Source organism: Pelodiscus sinensis, chromosome 1, assembly GCF_052426305.1.
Source record: "Pelodiscus sinensis isolate ZL-2025 chromosome 1, ASM5242630v1, whole genome shotgun sequence".
Lineage (NCBI taxonomy): Eukaryota > Metazoa > Chordata > Testudines > Trionychidae > Pelodiscus > Pelodiscus sinensis.
Window position 1 is genome coordinate 249,892,626 of NC_143052.1, and position 24,590 is coordinate 249,917,215.

Consider the following 24,590-nt stretch of genomic DNA (forward strand, 5'->3'; position numbering starts at 1 on the left):
GGAAGTTTGTGTGGAAGGTTGTTTTTTTATGAAAGATTTGAGAGCTCTTTTTTGATGTTTTCCTGTTTGCTGTATAGGATACTGATCAGGTGGTTCCTCAGTTTCTTTGAGAGTGTATTCCAGAGTAGTTTATTCTGAAATAACTGTGCAGTATAGACGTAGCCTCAAAGATTTATTTGAGCATAATCTTTTCTGTTTAAAAACTACTTCATCAGAGGCATGATGACATTTTACCCATGAAATCTTATGCCCAAATAAATCTGTTAGTCTTTAAGGTGTCACAGACTCCTTGTTGTTTTTCCAGATATGGCTATGTTAGTCTGAGACTTATTCTAATCCGTATATTTTCAAAGTCTGGTGTATATTTTCTGTGGAACTAAGCAGTCAGTGGTCTGGCTAAGGTGTCAGCAGTTGGTCAACACAAACAACCAGAAAAAAATCACTATTCAGGGGAAACTGGGAATTGACTGTATCCAAAATACAATAAAATAGAGAAAGTCAACAAACCAGAATCAGTGAAATATATATTCTTCCCTAATTTCTTTCACTTACAATGTTCATTGATTAGAATACTAGGAAAAATAATTTTAAAAAGATAGATGTTTTAATTTCAAATGATTCAACACTTTAAGCACACAAATTTATGGTAAACTGAAAGCATGCTCATTTACCTGGTAGCAATGAGTTTGATAGGACTTTTTCATGTCTCTATATGAACCACAGTTCTCAAATTAAAGATTGGAATATATTATTAAGCATCGAATGTGACATTATACATAAAATGTATACTGTTATGGTCTCTGCACCTGTGGAGATAGGATATTTTAGAAGCCAGCTAGGCCATTAAAATCTAAAAAGAATCATTATATTTTTCTTTCCTTTAGTAATCTGCAAGGATTTCTGATACCGAAATTATACTATGCCAAATGTAACTCTGGTATTTAACAGGGAAATGTAGTGATAAAGAATTCAGAGGACTATAGGAAATACAAATCTGTTATCAGCTTTAGACATCAGACATTGTTAGTAGTTTTAAATTCATCTGAAGTCTATTCAAGTTCTGTTTTTAATTTACTTTCAGTTTTCCCTGTCCCCACTTGCGGCCCCCTGCTTACATACATAAACTTTTACCACAGACAGGGAATGATAGCACAGTAGCTTTCCCTCAAAACTCCTCAGCCTGTTTAATATCTTGTACATACTTACCATATGTTTATTCTGAACTTTGAGAGGCCAACATGGCAGCAGGTTTTCTGATTCACACCTTAAGTTACAGCTGTTTGCCTGTTCACATATTTTCTTGAGAGCCCCTGATTTTTTTTATTCACAAAACTCCACATTGAAACAAAGCAAATTTAGGACCGCATGTTCCCAATCTTAATTCGCAATTGCTTTTTTGCCAGGGTGTGAACCAGTATGTGTGACCAACACATCTACAAAGATCAAGTGCCTTGTTTGGGCTCCAGTACTTAACCTGACAATTGAAATGTAACATTTTATTTGTTTTCATTCTCATCATCTGTTGCTCACCAGGTGGTATGTCTACACTACCACCCTAGTTCAAACTAGGGTGGTAATGTAGGCAACCGGAGTTGCAAATGAAGCCCAGGATTTGAATTTCCCGGGCTTCATTTGCATATTGCCGGGCGCCACCATTTTTAAATGTCCGCTAGTGCGGACTCCGTGCCGCGCAGCTACACGCGGCACGGACTAGGTAGTTCGGACTAGGCTTCCTATTCCGAACTACCGTTACTCCTATTCCACCTCCACATAAACTGCTAGAAGTGGGCCTCATCATCCCTGACTGAATTGACCTTGTTATCTCTAGCCTTACTCTTGATTGGTACTCTTTTCTTATGCCTGTATATTTATACCTGCCTCTGGAATTTCCACTACATGCATATGATGAAGTGGGTCTTTGCCAATGAAAGCTTATGCTCCAATAAATCTGTTAGTCTATAAGGTGCCACAGGACTTCTCATTGCTTTTACTCTGGAATAGTTATTCTGAAATAGCTTATTTCAAAATAACACATCTATGCTGCAGGGAAGCTTCTCTGCAGCATATATGTTATTTCAAAATAACAAAATTGCTGTGTAGACTCTCACATAGTTATTTTGGAATAACAGCCATTAGTCCAAAATAGCTTTGCTGTGTAGATACACCTTCAGGTGCCACAGGACTCTTGGTTGATTAGAATAAACAAGAGAAAAGTAAACATAAAACAAAACATTTTCAAACTGAGTGCTTATGCAAACAACAAACCAAACCAAAACCAATCAAAACTAATCAAAGTCTTTGTGGATATCAGTTACAGTTCCTTATTTTGTTGTCTAATCCTTCTTAGTGGGCAAACAAGGCTCAGTTCGGCTGTTGAATTTTGAGTTGACCACTATGAAAGTAGTTATTTTTCCTGTCTTTGACAAAACAGACAGAAGGAATTAGAAGAGATAGGAAGGTAAAAGTGGGTAAATGTGGCTTTTTGTTGATATTCTCAGGCTACAATGTGAACAACAGTTCTCAGACAGGAATGGATGCTCTCGGATGGCAAGTCAGCCATGACAGTTATTGCTGTGGACCCTGGCTCACTTCCCCCATCTGGGACTTCATCTGGCTTCTCTGGTCAATTCCTTCTTCATTACTGGGCTTTCCAAGGCTCAGCAGAGCAGGGTGAGCTGTTTCATGTCATCAAGGTGATGATGTATAGTGTGGTTGACCTCAGGTTTCAGTGAAAAGCCAACAGAGACAAGCAATTTGATTGAGGGAGTTGAGGGGAGTGAAAAGGAACATGCAAAGAAAGGGAGGACAGAGCAGAATCTCACCCATATTGGCCTGGGATCTTCACTTATCTAATTGTGATGATCTTTCTAATCTACTGGTACAGATGACCCAATGATCAAGACCCTTTGCAGATAGACTCTCTGAGGTGAGTCAGAGAAAAAGCTAGTCATATGCTTGAAGGAATTGCCAGGATCTGTTTCCTACTAGCCATTTCAGTCCTCAAACTATCTCTATAAAAGAACCCTAAAGTGTGGGTAATGGCTGGAAATGGCTCCTCTTCACCGTTTTGTTTATCAATTAGGCATCATTTCTGATATTCCCATTTAGGTCCATGAATTTCCAATGTTAGATTCTTTCTGTTTACAAGCCAGGCTCTTAAACAGTCCTTGGATTACGTAAGAAGCCCTTTTTGTTTGGACTAATCTAGTCTGTCTTCTGTTCATCTCTTGTCTATCAACTTTCATTGTTACAGGTTACTGTAATATTTTATGAACTTTTCTCCACTTTCCAAAAGTTGACCTCACCACTGCAGAAGACCTGCTAGACTTCAATTATTATAACAACAGTATGTGGCTCATCATTGCCTATCAAGATCAGCATTTCATCCTCAGGTAGAGACAAAGGGATAAAGTCTGCAGTGATTTTACATTCACGCAGGTTCCACGGAGAGTAGAATTGGGCCCAGCATGTTTGTATGCAGGATGGTAAATGAAGAGAGAAGAGGAAGATGCTGAACAGTTCCTCCAGTTGGCACAGGATAATTATTGGTGAGTTCCAGGGAACCATTGTTAGCCAAACGGAGGGCTTTTTAGAACAGGGAGTATATCAGACAGAAGCCCAGCATGAAGAGAGAAACACAGCAGTAAGTCAGAGATGGAAGAATCTTATTAAGTCACTAAGGCCATGCCTCTGCTACTTAAGGATAATTCCACACAAATTAACATCTTAGGGTATGTCTACACTAGCTCGTTAATTTGAGCTAGGTAGGCAAATCAGGCAACTGGAGTTGCAAATGAAGCCAGGGATTTAAATATCCCTGGCTTTATTTGCATGTTCCCATCCGGCCGCCATTTTTAAATCTCCCTTAGTTCGAACAAACTGCCCGTGGCTACACACAGCAGTTTAAAGTTAATCCGAACTAAGTCCTTAGTTCAGATTAACTGTTACACCTCTTTCCACGAGAAAATGAAAATAAAGCCTGGGACATTTAAATCCCGGGCTTCATTTGCAACTCTGGTTGCCTGATTTGCCTACCTAGCTCGAATTAATGAGCTACTGTAGACACACCTTTATTGTTTACATTTTACATTTTTTTCATAATAGTCAGCTGACACTTTCCCCTTTCTTAATTTTGTTTCATTAATATGTTTGTGCTGCTTTTCCTTGACCTACCTTTACTCTGTTAATATTATTCTGGCAATGCAAGGTGAACTTGTGTTGCATCTTCCTCCAACCTTTGAGAGGATGGAAAAATCTTGTTGGTCCATGAGGCCACAAAGCAAGAAAAAGAGAATGGCATCCTGCACAATATCATTTCCTTCTTCTCCAGGACCCTGTGGAAATACTTCCAGCAGGTGGAGAAACTGCCCTAAAAAGGACATGGAGAGAAGAGGTGTGGGTTGTCTTCACAATAGCCCACCACTCCCAGGGATCTTAATGTGTTTTTGGGTATGTCCCTTGCAATTAGGAACCTCTACCTTGAGAGAAATTATGAGGGGAATGACTTGCTGGAAAGCTCTTGACAACACATTTCCAACATAGCTGTGTTGCCACAAACCAACATATGGAAGCTTCCAAGGTAGCATTCCTCTAGACAACTTCAGGGAAACTTGTAGGTTTTGGAGCTAAACCTCTTGCTTATTCTACAGAGGCCACTATCAGTATGGAGGAAATTTCCCCACACATCCACGATAGTGGATATTTCGAGCCATAGTGCCTGGAACTAACTGTAATAGGTATGGTTATAAAGCAAGATGACTACTTCTCTGCACCATAAGATGATGTCTATACATACACACCCACATTTTGTCAGTCTTGTATCCTGTTGCATTGTAAACTCTAATATTCCACAGTGCCTTCCAATTTAATATAATCTATGACATTGATCAGATTGCATTCTGGGCCTGATCACCTTTTCATTGAAGTCAATGGTAGTTTAGTCATTTTCTTCAACTGCAGCAGAATCAGATATCTGATGCTCAAGCAGAAATTTAAAGCAGCAATACTGAACCTAAATCCTTGTTTTTCTCTCCTTTTTCCCCAAAATGTGAACAGACACAAACACAATGTTCATAATGAGTCTGGGATACAGTGATCAACTGGTAAAGTTGCCTCTTTGATTCACTAATCTTTTGGCTTAAGGCAGTTTTAAAATTTCCCAGTAGCTCAACAATGAACCAATGGCAGTAAAATTATGCACTATTAGGGGCAGCAATATAGCCCTCTAGCAGATATCTCACTGTTCTTTATTTCACTAATGCCTTCCTAGAGGCTATTTTTTAAAATAATGCAAATGGGTCTAATTCTGATGCTCTGATGTTTGAGCCTAATTTCCTATATTTTTGCTCTGTGTAGCTCTCTGCAGCTGGAGAAATGGTAGAAAGAGAAGTGAAAGGACATGTCTGAGGATACCCTGCAGCTGTTTCCTATTTTTACCTGCAGCAAAAAACAATTCAGAACCTGTTATATTGCATTCTTGGTAATAGAATCGGCATATGGACAAATTCTGTTTAACTGAGTGATTAACTGCAGTCTATTTGGCTCTATTAAGAAGGTTTGGAAGGGGGAAAGGTAACTCTATTATAATGCAAAACAGAAATGAAGGAATGGAAACATATTTAAAATATTTAAGGACATAAAATGCCAGTTTATGAAATGCAGCAAGTGTGTGCTGAGCCTGACCTGTCTAGACATAGATTTCAGGTATGAATCCAAGCTCCACAGAAAACTGAATACAATAGCTGGATTTGGGTTTAAACTTTAGAAAAAACAGCCATTTTGATGTTTTACTAGAGGGTGAAGAAATGGCTTGGGGGAAAAATTAGACCAATATCTATTCCACATAAGCAGCCATTCCAGAGAAGCAGAGAAAGAGGGAGATGTCCTGTGTTGAGGACTGTGATTGCATCATAGCAGTTCACCCCATGACTCTGCAGCAAACAGAAAAGAGCCAGGCAACCCCCTCATCTGTTTATTTTGTTGTCATGTAACAATCAAAGGTGAAAGTAAGCCGGTGAACTCTAGTGCAGTGCATTGGTAAGAAAGTGGCTGTTTGAAGGTGGGCCCTTAATTCTGTCCTTCCCTCCCTATCCCACTCAAGTTGAGGCCAGCATCTGGGACCCCGACGTGCAAAACCATCAGGAGTCCCCAAGTCAGGATCCAGGCATGCAAATCTAGCTGGAGAGACCAGGTAACAATGTCCAAACCATAGTGCATGTCTCCCAAATGCATATAGGAAGACCCAGAAACTTCACTACAAGCTTTCCAATAAGAAAATGTCACCAAGCAGATGCAAACAAACCCTCACAATGGGTTAGAAGGAAGCGAGAGAATGGTGCTTGTGAAAGCAGAGGCAGTTTGATTTTTGGACACCCACGTTCCTATTTCTAGTTCAATTTTTAAGGGTTAGCTCAAATATGGTATGTAATAATAACAGAATCTCTTCTAACAGAGGCTACCGTTAAGTTCATAATAACAAAGAGGAAATTTCACATATACAGTTTCTGTCTTCATCCACCATATGTGTCAATATTTTTTAAATAATGAAGGCTGCTTAACTGCTATTTATTTAGTCCATCATTTCAAGATGAACTATATCATAGCTGGTACTATAGAAACAAGCTTATTGGAAAACCAAAGTTTTGCTGATGGAAAATTTTTTTAGAAATATGCCTGTTCTGAATTTTTTCATATAAAGAATTTCAGTTTCACACAGGAATTCTGTGACATGAATTTGAATCCAGAGACAAGGAAATGAATGAAGATATTTATTTTCATTGTAATAATTTTCAAAAAGAAAAGGTGTTGATTACTTTGAAAAGTTGAAATAAAAATATCCCTTTCACTTCATCTTAAAACATAATTGTGTAAGCTATCAAACATCATTATGTAAAAGGAAAGAGGCAAATACCCATGAAAAGCTCCCTCTCCCCAAAATACTCAAATGTAGAAAACTTTTTTTTAGTTTAAAAATCATCTTGTGTAGTGTTGGGAAAGTCAAAATTAAACAATCTTCTGTTTCATCTGAAAATGTCACTTTGAAATTAAATTTTTGGTTTTAATTTTCCTTTGGGAACTTACGTTTTCTTGTAAGCCCAGTCAATACTGTGTCATGCAATATCATAGCCTAGTTTTTGCAGGTGCTGGAATGCTAAAGGAGACATCTTTCTGGTGAGATATAAAACACCATTCCTTAAAGTCATTTAGATCCAGCTTTATATTCAACAAGAGAAGATGTGTTATTGTTACTGGCTTAGTCAAATTCTAATTTGAGTCATTCTCTCTTCCAAAATTTTCTCTAAATAAATGCTAGAAACACTTCTCAAACATTATATTGCAGCCCTAGGATACTTGTACCTATAGACTTTAGTTAACTATAGACTGTGTAGAAACTAGAAACATATGAATAATTTGTTCAACAAAAGCTAATATACTTTCTTGATAAAGGGTCACTTAATGTCATTTCTATGACATGTTTTGGTTCAGTGTGGGGGAGATTAAAAAAACAAACAAAAAATACATCTACAGAAACCTGTTTACTCTGAAATAAGAGCACTTCATTTTAATTGGTTCAGAATTAGCACCATCATTAATTTTTTGATGTCAGCCATTTTCCTGTCGGCCCATCAGTGGACCAGAAATCTGGGTCTAGAACTGAAACTAATATATTGGTAAGGGCTTCTGACCTTGCCAAATACTGATATTACTGTCTACCATTTGTCATCTGATCCGAGGTTGTTAACAAACAGATGTCTCCTTTAGCCTAAGGCATACTCTTAGTTACTAGGGCAGCTGTTGCTACGATATTTGATAAAGGTATGGAAAGTAATGATAATGTGTTTGTAGGCCTATCTGCATTACATGCATAAGACTGAGATGTGACTACTGCATTCACTACTAATTTGTTAATGCCCATTTTTAAAAAAAATGCTTTTAGTTCAATGTAATTTCCTGTGCCAAACATAATTTTTTCTTTAAAGTGCTTTCTAAGATAAATTACAAAGGGATAATCTTTGCCTAGTAAATCTTTTCTTTTCTTTTTTTTTAACATCTGAACTCCAAATGTTATCTCACATGAGATTGTAATATACCTTTCTCAGATCTTAGTCTTTTAAAAGGAAATATATCCTAATTAGCAGCACTTGGAACATGTGGCAGCCTTAAGACAGTCTCATCTTTCATGCATCTGAGAAGAGGTGTAACTAGGCTGCTAATACAAGCACTGTGTTCTCAATTTGTTGAAGTGCAGTTAATGTATCTAATACCATATTCTAGAATAATGTATAAAGCCCAAGCTGAAAATCTTGCACTTATTATAGACCAAGAGAAAAACCTCTAATGAGAAACAAAGGTCCTTTATACATCATGTATACAACAGTACAATATTCACTATATTTAAACAGAGTAGTCAGAAAGAAAGAAGTGTGTGTATACTAAAGAAAGTGCTCCAATGCTGTATCTCACATTTTGGAGAGAGTAGAGCCTGGGGAATTTACACTGGTAGAAATACTGACCTTTAAAACAAAATGCTGGGTTTTAGTGTGCAATTTTCTAATTGGTAATGCTTTGTATTTCTGCAAGTTTGAGATGATTATTAGGTATGTGTTTTGTAAAAAAAAAAAAGTATGATTATTGATAAAATAATGTAGTCAGAAGTCTTCATATAGCCTGACTTTGCTAACATTAAAGTAAATGTGAGTTTTGCAATGGACTTTCATTGGAACAAGGACAGGCCCACCGTGAATTTCCTCCCTCCCCCCTTACATACCAGCTGAGCTAAGCATGGGTTCAATATAACTAGAGATACAATTTGCACATTGAGATGAGCTGAAGCAGGGCTTCTTTCACCTATATTTCGCATAGAGTTTCATTAAATTAGAGTTCACTTGAAACAGGTTCCACTTGAACAAATAACCTACAAAAGAAATTCTGAATGGAGAAACTCTCCTCTGATAGATGAAAAAACTTAAAACAACAAAGAATGGTCCTACACCACCTTAGAGACTAACAAAATATGTTAGTCTCTAAGGTGCTGCAGGGCCAGTCGCTGTTTTTTAAGATTTTTCAGTTAGGGTGCATCTAGACAGCGGCGCATTTTCTTCATCTTGATAGCACATCTGTTATTTCAAAATAGCTTTTGAAATAATGGGCACACAATTCTGACATCCCTGTAAACCTTGTTTCATGAGGATGAAGGGACATTTCGGAAAGCGTTCTATTTTGAAATTTGGTGCTGTGTAGACAGTGCCAAATATTGAAATAAGCTATTTCAGAATTAAACTCAAAGTAAGCTACTCAATTTGCATTGCTCAAATTGTGTAGCTTATTTTGAGCTAAGGGGACAGTGTTGCTACACCCTTAGACTATGTCTACACTGCCATTTTTTTCAGCAGAAAATATGCAAATCACACTCTCATTTGCATATCGTCTGCCAATCCTTTTTGTGGAAGAGGTTTTGCCACTAAAAAGCCCCTTGTAGATGGGATCATTTGTCAGAAGAAAAAAGCTTTTGTGCAAGATTCTTTATTCCTCAAAAATATTCCCCTGGGCAAAGTGTGATGGGTCTGTTTGCATGTTCCTGGAAGGAGCACGCTTTGGGCAGAAGGGGCCCAGCAAGTCTGTCATCCCTCCTGCTCAGGACCTTCTTTCTGATCCTGTAAACCTCATTTTTTGAGGAATAAAGAATCTTGCACAAAAGCTTTTTTCTTCTGACAAATGGTCCCGTCTACAAGGGGCTTTTTAGCGGCAAAACCTCTTCCACAAAAAGGATCGGCAGAAGATATGCAAATGAGAGCGTGATTTGCATATTTTCTGCTGAAAAAAACGGCAGCGTAGACGTAGCCTAAGGGTGTAGCAACACTGTCCTCTTAGCTCAAAATAAGCTACACAATTTGAGCAATGCAAATTGCGTAGCTTACTTTGAGTTAATTTTGAAATAGCTTATTTCAATATTTGGGCGTTGGGGCAACCAGACCTCAGCACCGACCAGAGCATGTCATCCTACCTCCCATCCCCCAGCCAACCCTCAGAGCTGCCTGGTACACATTATGCAGGGTTCCAGAGGCAATTAAAAATATCTAGGGCTCCTCCTGAGCCAGCATTTTCTGTGGACAACATTTTCTAAAGTGAGACATCTCCCTCTCACTGCAGATGGCTTCACAGACATCATACATTGTGCATACTCAAGGAAAAAACATGGAAAGAACACTGCTGGTTCGATGGGACTGCTAAGAAAAGCTGCAAACAAGATGCTGACAGAAGTGCTTCTGCATGCTGGCAGAAAGGGCAATTTCAAATTGTCAGATTTATGGATGATGGGGTGGGTATGTAAATCCACCATTATACCCGCTGTTTCTCTTAAATATCAGTCCCATTAAGAATGTAATCTGATTAGATTCACATTGACTATATATACTGATATCAATATTTGTAAGACTCTATGGCCTCATGAATAAAGGAATGGAGAAAGGAGGGTTACTAAAGATTGTTTAACTGGAAATAGATACTTTTATTATAAAAATGATATCAATACTTTTAGAGAGAAATAAACAATCTGATTGTTTGTATGAGCCCATTCCATAAGGAAATATGGCACTAAGTGTTTCACATTGATTGAATGTCTGATACAGTTGTACACAACTGCTTCCAAAACACATTCATCCTGTTTAACGAAATAGATACTACATGACCCTTGATGTAACAACCATAGGAACAATGATGATGAACAACATAGAAAGGACTTAATGGGATAACATCAAGAAAATGCAGATTAAATAAAATGAAAGGAAATGCTTTCTATCATTTCTTGTTATTGGGAAGTAACGATGGAGCTACAAAGAAAAAATCTTTAGCAGATGGCAAGTCATCTTAATCAAGCAAATTAACAGATCATACATTTAAAAAAATAAAGTAGTGGGTTATTTGACACGCACTGTAATTACATTGGACATATTGCTTTCAATAAACGTTAAAGGACAAATTAACATTACAGTCGTGCCAACTATGTTTCTAAATCAGATTTCAAGCTTATAATTAAAATCCTAAATTATTACTGTAGCAAATTACGAGTTTTAATGTGATTCAAACATTGTGATCATTATCATTTAGTTTTCTTTCCTTTTTTAATAGACTTTTTAAAATGCAAATCTAAACAATATCCACCTCAGTAACTGCTAAACAGTAGATAGGATAGAGTAGAAAATACACATATTGCAGATTTTTACTCTGAGAAAAGCAATATGACACTGAGCTTAAACAGTATATTTTACAAGAAAGCACCTTTCAATTGGTAGTTGAGAGGTAGTTTCCTTTAGTAGCTTTTAAACATCAAAGGGATGAATAACATACTAACTATCATGAGCAACTGGAATAGATAGCTCATCTGCAGTCAATTGCTTGTATTTCTTATGCCATCAAGGTCTGATCCAAAACCCCCCTAATCTTTCCATTGACTTCAAGGAGCATTGGATCAGGCCCTTACTCTTTATCATTTCCTCTTGACTTCACCTTGCTCTGCTCTCTCTGCCTTACCTGCTCTTTACCCTTCCCCATGACTACTTCTGACTCCTGTGATCACCTTCTCTTTTCTGATCCTTTTGCTTCTTCACCACCCCTCTGTTTTCTACTCTCCTCCTTTCATTGCCAACAAAGAGCCAAACAAAGGGTGCATGTAATTGCAAGTATAATTAAAATGTTCAGTTAAAAAATAAAAGCAAACATTTTCAAAAGAGCAAATTTTCCCATCCAACTCAACAACCTCAAGTTGTTTAAGCCAACATTTATGAGTGTTGTAAGCACTCAAGACTAAAAAACTAAAATAAACAAAACAACCTTTGAGCCATGCAGCCTTTCTCTCTTTAGTTCCCACAATGCCTTCTTGTTCTATTCCACTCAGATGCCTCTTTAAAAAAATACAGATTTAAAGTGAAACAAAACCAATTCACAGCTAAAATTGAAAAAACAACAGATAGACTAGTAGCGCCTTAAAGACTAACAAAACACATAGATGGTATCATGAACTTTCGTGGGTACAGCACACTTCTTCAGATGACAGGAGTGTTTAGAAGTCCAGATTCAAGAATAAATAAGGGAAGGAGGGAAGGGGCAGGAAAAGGGGGGGGGGGGAGAAAGGAAAGGAGGAAAAAAAGGAAGGGAGGAAGAAAAAAAAAAGAGAGACAGTGAGTAGATAAGCTTCAGAGGGGTAGCAAAGTTAGTCTGTAACAGGAAAAACTTAAAAAACAATAAGTAGTCTGAAGAAGTGGGTTGAGCCCACAAAGGTTCATGATACCATCTACATGTTTTGTGAGTCTTTAAAGTGCTACCAGACTATTTGTTGTTTTTTAAGTTTAAAAAAACAACAACAGTCTATTAGTAGCTTCTTAAAGACTAGTTACATGAGTCTAATAAGAATCATTAGCTCCTACACACACACACACACACACACACACACAACTTATACAATGAATCTTCTTTTCCAGAAACTATCCAGCTACTTTCCCATCTCCCGAACAGCTACTCGGTTTTTTTTCCCAACATATTTTTATATTTTTCATATCAATTTCATTGGGTCTAAAGTAGTTCCATAGTGAAAAGTTCTTGCTGATTTCTAGTTATGCAGAGCTTTCATTTACAGTGATTCTTGTAAGGTAATGTTAGAGAGATTTGTCTATGTACAAAAGCAATCAAAAAGTTAGGCTGCCTTGTTCCTTAGACATGGTATTTGTAGGCTTGCCAAACCATATGCCACTGACCTACCCTCATGCTATATGGTTTGCCACAATCATCTGTTCAGGAATGTCCCTTAGGGCATGTCTACACAGGGGAGTTAGTCTGAAATAACTCCTCTTATTTTGAAATAACAAGGTGAGCGTTCACACTACCAAGCCTGCTACTTCAAAATAATAGGCTTGTTATCTCAAAATAATAACTCCTGCTTGTGAAGAGCAGTAAGCTTATTTCAAAATAGTTATTTCGGGACTTATTATTTCAAAATAACTCTTTTTGAAATAACTTGGTAATGTAGAGATAGCCTTAAAAAGCAGTATAGCCATCATTAGTAAAAAATAAAAAATTGCCCTCACCGAGAAGACCAATTAGATCTCTAAGTAAAAGCATTCATATCCTTAATTAGTTGCAGCCTTACAAAAGTAAGTATTGGCAGGACCACAAAAGTGGAGGCAGTGGCAAGTTTTATTTTCAAAAACAGATGCAAAGGCAGTAGGCATTAGCACTAGGCACTATCTGCATCTTTAGAGGCATAAATGCCTTTGAAAATCCAGCCCAAAGTATCTTAAATATGATACAGTGTACATCAGTGGTCCCCAAACTTGCCGGATGCGGGGGGCCAGGGCCACTGACCCACTGGGCACCCGGGGGCGGGGCCACACATGCTGTTACCTACCAGCCCAGTGCTTTTGGGAGCCAGGGAGTGACATTCATGGAAAACCACCCCCCCTTCCCCTAAGCCTTTGTTGGAATCAGACATAGCAATGAAAAGGCTGGGGAAGACACACCTAAACTGCTTCAGACAAGGGTGATACAATTAAGGAAACACCCCAGCCTCATTTACATTAAAAATGGAACAGAGGGACATCTCATTAGCAGACAGAATGGAGAGCAGCTCTTCCAAGGCAGGAACTGCAGTGAACTATGGGACACCGAAAGCAGAGAAGCACTGCCTGATGGGAAATCCCTGTTCCAGATGCCAATGAACCCAGGCCTGCTCACACCCAAATTAGTCATTATCAGACCAATTCTAGTAACAATCCTATTGACATCTAAAATACTGAAACTGCCTAGTTGCATTGTTCACGGAACATCACCCATAACCAGGGGTGATCAGTCTCTATTGTCTCTCCTCTTTCTCTTTGAACTATCCCTATAAAAACGCTTATCTTTGCCCCAAGAAAAACTGTTCTGATACCTGGACTTAAACTTCATCAGTTCCATTGAGACTTCTTCATCTCCTGTCTGATCATGCTGGGGCCTCTGTTCTGCTTGTCTCCTGCCCTCTGGACCCCCCCGTCTACCATCATCATCTGGGAACCCTGATCAATGCAAGCTCCGTGGAGTGGTGCGGTCTCTCTCTCTCTCTCTCCCATCAATTATCTCTCTAAGCATAGCCTCCTGACCCTACCCTATGCAAACTGTTATATGGTTACCTAACATTTGTAATCTGTTTCAATTTAGATTTAATATTGTAATTGTTAGATTTAATATTGTAACTTTTTGATATCTATTCACTACGCAGAAATAAATCACTTTCATTGTTAATCATAGAATCATAGAATAATAGGACTGGAAGGGACCTCAAGAGGTCATCGAGTCCAGCCCCCCGCCCTCAAGGCAGGATCAAGCTCCGTCTACACCATCCCTGACAGATGTCTATCCAACCTGTTCTTAAATATCTCCAGAGAGGGAGATTCCACCACCTCCGCTGGCAATTTATTCCAATATTTGACCACCCTGACGGTTAGGAATTTTTTCCTAATGTCCAATCTAAACCTCCCCTGCTGCACTTTCAGCCCATTACTCCTTGTCCTGTCCTCAGAAAACAAGAGGAACAAATTTTCTCCTTCCTCCTTGTGACACCCTTTTAGATATTTGAAAACCGCTATCATGTCCCCCCTTAATCTTCTTTTTTCCAAACTAAACAAGCCCAGTTCATGAAGCCTGGCTTCATAGGTCATGTTCTCTAGACCTTTAATCATTCTTGTTGCTCTTCTCTGTACCCTTTCCAATTTCTCCACATCTTTCTTGAAATGTGGTGCCCAGAACTAGACACAGTACTCCAGCTGAGGCCTAACTAGCGCAGAGTAGAGTGGCAGAATGACTTCACGAGTTTTGCTTACAACACACCTGTTGATACAACCTAAAATCATATTTGCTTTTTTTGCAACAGCATCACACTGTTGACTCATATTCAACTTGTGGTCCACTATGACCCCTAGATCTCTTTCCGCCATGCTCCTTCCTAGACAGTCGCTTCCCATCTTGTATGTATGGAACTGATTGTTCCTTCCTAAGTGGAGCACTTTGCATTTCTCTTTATTAAACCTCATCCTGTTTACCTCTGACCATTTCTCTAACTTGCTAAGGTCATTTTGAATTTTGTCTCTATCCTCCAAAGAAGTCGCAACCCCACCCAGTTTGGTATCATCTGCAAACTTAATAAGCGTATTCTCTATCCCAATATCTACATCAGTTAAGCTTGTTGCTTCTCTCTCTTTCTTTCTCTTTTGCTCACTCTTCCTTAAGGGGTGTTGTTTTGACTTCCCCATTCGCTCAGCAACAACGCTTCTTGTACCCAAGCAAAAGATCCCTGTAGTGCCCAAAATCCTGTGGGGTTTGCTCATCGTGTGGTTTACCAGTGAATGACTGTGGTGTGAAAGTGGGGATAGGGGGTGCTGAACCTGGGGGCTTATGAGGATGGCAGCTTAAAGTGCTGTTTAATCCAGCCCACGGAGTCCAAAGGCACATAAGGGTGCAGTGTGGCATTGCTGTGAAACTCAGCCAGTTGAGTCCAGGGACATATGAGGGGTCAGCTCGTGAGTGTTGAGTACCCAGTCCTCTCAGACGTGCTCTGATTAGTGGGTGTGAGTGTCTGTGTGTGTTGCCAAGATGGTAAGAACCCCAGCCTGAGGAACCTAGTTTTTGCAGGGGAACTCCAGTGGGAGGGGGAATTGGCAGCAGGGAGAATTCAGCTCCATATGAGAGCACAAGTAAGCACAAACAGCACACTGAGAGAATTGTTAACCTTCCCCCAGTCCCATAAGAGTAACCTGATAAATAAGCATACCCCAGAGTATTGGGCAAATCTGGTAACACGCGCCCGGAGGCGGGGCTGCATACAAGCCCGGGGACAGGGCCACCCATGCGCCACACTCCCGGGGGCGGCATCATTCCTGTACCGCACACCCAAGGGTGGAGCTGCCCATACACCATGCACCCGGTGCTGGCACCACTCCTGTGCTGCGTGCCCAGGGGCGGGGCAGCCCATACACTGCACGCCCGCGGCCGGAACAGCCCACGTGCTGCATGCCCGGGACCAGCGCCACTCCTGGGCCGCATGCCCAGGAGCCGGCAGCGCCCCTGCGCCATGCGACTGGAGCCAGTGCTGCTCCTGAGCCATGTACCCAGGGGCGGGGACACTCATATGCCATGCTCCTGGGGCCAGCACAGCCCATGTACTGCACGCCTGGGGGAAGGGCTGCCCATGTGCTGTGCGTCCAGGGCTGGCACCGCCCCTGTGCCGCGCGCCTGGGGCTGGGGCCATCCCTGATCAGTCAGCGGGCACACAGAAATGGCCTGGCGGGTGCCATGGTGCCCACGGACATCACGTTGGGGACCACTGGTGTACATAAACTGACACATATGAATAGCTTTCACAGAAATCAGTGAGAGTATTCCCAGGCATAAAGTAATGTATGTCTTATGTAGAATCTGAACATTATGTTGTTCTGTAGCTAATATTAATCAATGTATCACTTATAAATACAATACAAATGTGCTATTGGACTGTATAATCAAGCATGCCACATAACATTCTTCAGAAGGGCCAACGTTCTCTCTAATTTTTTACATCTATGCACAGAATAAATGTTGTTATATGCACTAAGGTGGTATTTCTCAACCTTTTTTTCATAAAGTACCTCTTTTTCAAAAAAACAAAAATTATAAGTACCCCCAGAATCTACAGTTTTCATACATGCAAAAAAAAAAATTCTACCATTGCAACACATTTGTTTAAACCATTTAATCGTAGCCGGGCAGGTGATGTAATGTTTGGGTATAAAAAGTACAAAAATAATAAAGCTCTGTAAAACTTAAAACAAAAATTCAGTTTTCTCCAAATTTCAGTTGTGTTGACATACCCCCCCAGACTTCTCTCAAGTACCCTAAGGGTACACGTACCACTGGTTGAGAAACACTGCAGTAAGCTATATGTGGCTATGCACCACCGCCAGCTGTGGGCACAGTGGTGTTTTGCTAATCTGCAGGGCGGCATTTGAATCTCTGCTGGGTGGCCACCCAAGCACTTAGGGAACACTGATGGGAACAACTATTTAATTTAATAGCTTCAGAGGGGTAGCTGAGTTAGTATGTAACTGGGAAGATTAAAAAAAAACACACAAAAAAAGTCTTGCAGCATCCTGGGGTATGTCTACACTGCCACCCTAGTTCGAATTAGGGTGGCTAATGTAGGCATTCGAAGTTGCAAATGAAGCCCGGGATTAAAATATCCCAGGCGTCATTTGCATCTTGCTGGCCGCTGCCATTTTTAAATCCCCGTTAGTGCGGACTCCGTGCCCGCGGCTACACATGGCACAGAGTAGGTAGTTCGAATTGCGCTCTCTCATTCGAACTACCAGTACATCTCGTTCCACAATGGATATTTAAATCCCGGGCTTCATTTGCAACTTTGAATATCTACATTATCCACCCTAGTTCGAACTAGGGTGGCAGTGTAGACATACCCTTAGGGTGTGTCTAGACTACCTAGTTTTGTCGACAAAAGTGGACTTTTGTCGACAAAACTATACCAGCGTCTACACTACCACTGAGTTCTGTTGACATAACATCGACAGAACTCAGCAGTTTTGTCGACGCTGGTATACCTCATTTTACGAGGCATAACACCTTCTGTCGACAGAACTCTGTCGACAGAAGGTGTTATTGCCTGTAACATTGCGTCCAGACTACGGAGTTCTGTCGACAAAAGCAGTTTGCTTTGTCGACAGAACTCAATGTGTCTGGACGCTCTTTGTCGACGGAAGTTTTGTCGACAGTATTTGTCGACAAAACTTCCGTCGACAAAACGCGGTAGTCTAGACGTACCCTAAGAGACTAACCAAACATGTAGATGGTATCATGAGCTTTCATGGTCACAACCCACTACTTCAGAGAAATGGAGTTATTAAAGGTCCAGTTTCTAAATAAATAGGGAATATAGGGGAGGGGGAGAAGGATAAAGAAGGAAAAAAATAAATTTAATATTAGTTTTAGATAGAGCTGGGTAAAGTTTTTCAGGTGTATAGTTTATTCAACAAAAAATGCAATTTTATATAGACTCAAGTGATTCCCAAATTTGACACATATTTGCCAGATAATGTGGGCCAAAAAACTGTTTTGAGACAAAATGCAAAGTCACTTAGCTGCCAATGACAGAAAAGCAGTTGGCAGACATAGTACCTCCCTTTTACAGTCTCGACACATGGTTAAAGCATTCACTGGGTCATGGAAGATTCAGGTTCATGTCCCCCCTCTACCAGACTCAGAGTACGGTCTTAAACCCAGGTCTCCCGCCTCTCAGGTAAATGTCCCAACCACCAGGGTATAGGGGATTCTTGTGTATGTTGTTAAGAAGCTTTCCTGTTGAAGATGTTCTGCTTTAAGTAACTAATAAAGAACAAACTAAAAACTGTTTTGAGTCAATCGAAACAGAAAAATATGTTTTGATTGGTTTAGCCAGACAATCAAAAATCAATGGGGTACAGATCTAGTTTCTTATACTTCAGAGGAACAATGTTACTGTGGCAACATCGTATACATAATTTATTTTATCTACAGTCTTAGGATATAGTTTTATAGTTCAAAATGTGGCATCATCATATGCCAACTATTACACTCCTACTATACTTAAATAATCATTTTCTTACATTAGAATAATTATATACCATCTAAAACAGATACTATACAGTTTTTACTATATATAACTCATATTGTTTAGCATACTATTATATGGATTTTTATGACATCCTTAATGATACAGTGTAAGTGATTATCAGACTTAATTCACAATAATAGTTTATTTCATGAATATTAATGTGACCCCTTTAATTCTCAGTAGTAGACCTTTGATATTAATATATTCATTCAACAATTTTAGTCACTGATACTATGACACTGTTATTTCAATTTCAATTTCTAATTATCTAAAGCTTGAAATATTGAACAATGAGTTATACTGTTATCTAGAGCCAACGATGGATGTTTAATCCTCTCTGAAAGTGTCTCATAGCAACCAATTATTTGGGATAAATTGCATAAACCTTCTATAATTAAGTAAAGAATTACAGGGACACCTAGGGTGAAATCCTTGCCCCATTAAAGTCAATGGAAGTTTTGCCATTGACTTTCATTTTGAAAAGGATTTCACATATAAAATAAAAATGAACTGTGGAAAGATGCCAGTATAGTATCTTCTTTCTACTTTATTGTTCTTTGTTTCCACTCTTCATCTTATTAAAATGTGTTAATTATTTGTATTATTGTAACACCCAATCTCTTGATGATAGTCAAACCTATTTTGAAGCAAAATACAGGACTATGTAGCACTTTAAAGACTAACAAGATTATTTACTTGCTTTCTTTACCATGTACAGAAGGTATGCAGTAATGCCACTGTAGTCTTGCACTCGTTTTCCATTTATTCATTTATTTTCAGTGCCAATGTAAAAACAGAAGGAGCCAGGTCCCTAATTTCCTTATAAACATTTCAAATATTCATAATTATAACTGTCTACAATATACTGTCATAACTAGCCTTAGATCTCAATGTCATCTTTAACTAAAGTTCTCTCCAAGGAAATGAAATGGAATCTACATTGCTTAAACTGCTGCATCCTCTCTCCTCCTTCCCCACCCCCCGAAAAGGAATCATTGGCACACACTCTGGAGTGTTTCACGACTGACTGCTTACCTCAGGACAGACTGTCAAAAAATGGCAAAGTCTCAGCGGGGTAGCTGTGTTAGTCTATCTGCAAAAGCAACAAGGAAACTGGTGGCATGTTCTGAAATTATATTTAATCAGCCCAGTAACAAATCTGAACTTCTGGCTCTCTGTACCAATCTTGCCATGGAGTCACAGCCTTAGGCTTCCAGTCTGTCTTGCCACCCAGATGAATAGCCACCCACCCCCAAAATTGTAAAAGTTTCAGAGATTCACTTACCTCAGATCAATTTGTGCCTTAAATCTTGAACCTCTAGCCAATTCTATAATAAATTAGCTAAAGGCTTATTAACTAGGAAAAGTAAATGATAGAGAGTAAAAGCAAGTAAGCCCACATATAGTCTCAAATGAGACCAGGTCTCTAATGCAAACCACTGTGTGTCATAGTTATGCTGACCTAATTGCCAGTGTAAGCAGAGCTATAGTAAGGGGAGCGTTTCTCCCATTGACATAGCTACCACCTGTTACATAGGTGGATAAACTTTACTGATGGGCTATATCTACATCTGCAAATGAAGTGCAGATTAGCATTTTCTCATGCTTCATTTGCATAATCTCTTTCAGTAAGTTTTTGTGCAAAAACAAGCAGCGTGGGCATTTCCTTTTTGCTCAAAAACCCCTTTTTGTGCAAGATCCTTATGCCTCCCATAAAAGGGATTTTTGTACAAAAAGGAAACACAAAATGGGGGTTTTGCACAAAATGGAAATGTCCACGCTGCTTGTTTTTGCGCAAAAACTCTTTGCGCAAAAACAGACCGGAAGAGATTATGCAAATGAAGAGCAAGAAAATGCTAATCTGCTTTTCATTTTCATTGTCTCTTCTGGCAAAGTGTGTAGTGTAGCCGTAGCCATGGAGAGAAGCTCTCTTGTTTTCACTAACGCATCGGGGTAGCTTTGCAAATTTAAACCTGCTCTTAGTTACTATCTCTGGTTTCTAAAAAGGAAAGCGATATAGTATTCTGGACCCAGGAACAGAGCCAGACTATCCATTAGGCACAGTAAGCACAGTACCTAGGGCCTACAAAAAATGTAGGGCCTATGAAAAATTTAGAGGATTAAAAAAATCATAATTGACTCAAAAATAAGTCACACTTAATTATTTTCTATTTTTATTAGAATATATGTGCCAATGCTGAGGATCAATTAAATGCAGGTGTATTAAATCTCTAGTCAACAAATATTATACCGGTATAACATACAATTAAAAATTTTCTTTCTGACTCTTTTTGTTATTACAGATTATATCATCAAATGCAGTGGGTTTTTTTCAAAAGCTCACTCTCAATTGAAAGTAGTGCAAGGGAAGATAGTCCTTTCTGTCCCATGGTAGACCCAAGACAGATCTTTTATAAGTTTTAAATTTGAAAAAGAGTGCCCCCCTTCACAGTTTGTTCCCAAGATGGCGACATGCATTCTGAAAGCAGTGTTGACAGTTGGAAAACTTGTCACCAACTTGTCTGCTATTTGTGCACCGATCATTGCTGCCGCAGACTTCTTCTCTGCATATACACATGCTCAGGGGCTACTTCGTGGGGGAGGAGTATTTCTCCCTCAGCAGCATCAGCTCCATGCTGGAGACAGAGTTTGCTCTTCCAGTTGGTAGGGAAGAGGGGGCAATAAATGGCTGCGGGGAGAGGGGAGGAGTTTGGGGTGTTCTGGCAGGGCTGGGAGAGTATTGGACCCGTGTGATTACAGTAGCTGGGTTTGGCTGCAGTTCCATGTGAGGAACTCAGCACTCTCCAGCCTGCTGGACTGGGTGGGGAAGAGAGAGGGAGTAGACTTCATTGGGTAAGTAGGTGGGAAAAACAGGGCTGGGTGGGTGCTGGCATCTGTGTGGTGAGTTAGGGGGAGTTTGTAGGGTGTCCTGACTCACTCCTGTCTGGGCTACAACTGCTGGTGCAAGGGAGAGACATAATAGGACTCCCTCGTCCCTTCCCCAGCACAGAAGAAAACAGGCTGCATGGGGGGGAAGAGTGGTATGCTGATATGCTGGGGTATGGGGCCTGTGGCTATATTGGAGATGGGGATGGTTCCGTGAAAACTTTATTGTCTGACTAATGCATCAGAGGGAACTTAGGGTGTGTCAACACAGCACCCGAAACTCGAAATAAGATACACAATTTGCACTGCATAAATTGCATAGCTTATTTAAAGTCTATTTCAAAATAGCTTATTTCATCATTTGGTGCTGTCTACACAGCACCAAATATTGAAATAAAGAGTTATATCAAGCCATCCCTTACTCCTCATAGAATTAGGTTTACAGGGATGGTGAAAAAGAGCGTCTGCTATATTATGCAATAGAGGACATGTTCAAAAGACACAGAGTAGCTATTTTGGGATACCTCTGGTGGACATATCCTTATTCAAACATATCTTTCCTTTTCTTGTTGAGGCTGGAGTGAGGAGGAGTTGGTATTAATTACCAATTGAATGGTGACATAATTACAAGGTCTTAAATAAGCCAGGAAAATATGATAGGGGAAAGAATACAACACCCACTGTTACATTTATAGAGCAAACTGGAAACAGTGGCTCCTCAGCAGTTCTAGATCAAAATATTTTTCACCTAGTATCAGGAGTGAAAAATTAAGATCTTGCTTTTGGCCAATTTGAGGTTGTTAACAGGAAGCAATCTGCCTGGAGATGTTAGCTTGGGCTAAAAATTAGGTTGTTTGGAAGGAGACACATCCAGAGCAAATTGATAAAGAGGGTAGAGAGATTCTGCATCAGCAGATCATAATGCAGGATCTGACTTCACTAGTATTCGAGTTTTTCTATTGTAAAGCAGTTAGGTTGATTTTCTAGATAAGGATTATGTGGGTAGGCCTAGCTCATGATATTTGCATGATAACATTTCAAAGAAAATTTGCATACGAGTGGATGGCTTAAGGTAAAGAAAGAAAAGGATGCTTTTAACAGATTTTGGAGTGTTGTAGATATCTGAAGACTCTAATCGTTGTTTGCTTGTTTTTAAATATCTTGTGTTACTGATTAATACATGGTAACTGGTAAAGCTGAAAGAACTTTGCATTGGAACCTGATTATTTTTTTGGCCTTTCAATTAGAGTTGGATCCCAGACAAGTGATTTCCATTGCATTTTAGAATTTGTTTGGGGAGAGGCATTAAGGCCAGATCTTTTCTATAAGGCATAGGTTCCCACCCCAGGGCGTGAAGAAATTCCTGGGGGGGCACGAGGCAACCCAGTCCCCTCCCCATCATTCTTCCCCCAAGAAAGAGCCTGGTCTGTAAGGTTAAAAAATTCAGAAATTACCACATGGAATGTCCGGTATTTTCTGTTTTTCCTGTCTTGGGAGTCTGCCAGAACACAGGTTTGCTGGGGCAGGGGGAGGATGGAACTCAAAAATCAAAAAGGGGGGGCGTGATGCTGAAAAGTTCGGGAACCACTGCTATAAGGTATAGTTCTGGTTCTTATGAGTCAATAGGCATACTAGATGTGAGCTAAGTGTATTTTGGGATGAAGACTGTATTTCTAAGCTCTTTAAAAAATGGATCTGTCTACAAACTCTTAAGCCATGTGGTATAGTGCTGATCTGGAGCTTTTACTCTTTGAGTTGGTGACACACACAGGCTGTGTCTAGACTGCATCCCTTTTCCGTAAAAGGGATGCAGATTAGACACATCGCAATTGCAAATGAAGCAGGGATTTAAATCCTTATTTTAAGAGGAATAAGGGATCTTTTGGAAAAGGCTTTATTTTCCGAAAGATCCCCGTCTAGACTGGCGCTTTTTGCCAGCAAAGCTCCGAGACGGAAAAAAGCGGCAGCCATGTTTATGCAAATGAAGCGAGGGGGATTTAAATCCCCGCTTCATTTCCAATTGCGATGTGTCCAATCTGCATCCCTTTTACGGAAAAGGGATGCAGTCTAGAGACAGCCACAATGTAAAAGTTTCAAGCAAAGATAACTTTTATCTGTGTTTAAAGCTCTCTGTTTCACTTAAATGGTGGTCCTAAAGATTAATTTAAAATCCCCATCACCAACCACCTGATATTTTACTTCCCTTCCTATTTTCACAATTGTGGCTTTGTTTGCTTTCTGTGTTGCTTTATTACTTATTTTTCCTGTTCTATGTTTGTACGCTATTAATCAAATTACGAGCTGACATCCCAGAGAAACTATATAAGCCTGACTGAATGCCTTTTTCTCTCCTTTCTTGTATAAGTAAACATTGTATTAATATTTGCAAGGAGAGCATGACTCTTTCCAGTTAACTAATAAATTGCTTTAGCATCTTAAAGCCGAGCTGTGTAGATAATACAGAGTTTGGTATGTTTACTAACTTGAGTTGTTAGAAATGATGATAAAATACATGTAATATCAGGATAGTGTTAATTTTTTTTTATTTGATATTAAATATCATAAGCATTGCTTCTTCTTAATTAACCCTTATTTTAAAATGTTTGTCTTCCGTAGCTAGGAGCTGTTTAAAATATATATTTATATATAAGTTTTTTGTTTCTGCTGGAGGTTCACATAAGAAAATTCAACCTGTTCAAGGATGGAAAATGTTAGAGAGAACACTGCTTATTACTATTACTCCTGAACCCCCATCCTGCATCCTAACTCTCTGCTTCTGCCTGATGAAAGGGAGGAAGGATGGGAGAGGGAGGATGGAGTGAGCAAGGGTGGGGCCTTGGAGACGGGGCATAAAAGAGGTGGGGCAGAGTATTTGGATTTGAGGTAAATCCTGGATTGCACTTAAATTCAAAAAAGTGATCTTGTGCTTTAAAAGGTTGGAGATCTTTGGCCTAGGCTATTACAAAACACCGTTTCTCGTGGAAATGTGTGGCCGCATCAGTCAGTGCACTGTTATTTCGTAAATGACGTTGAATGATCT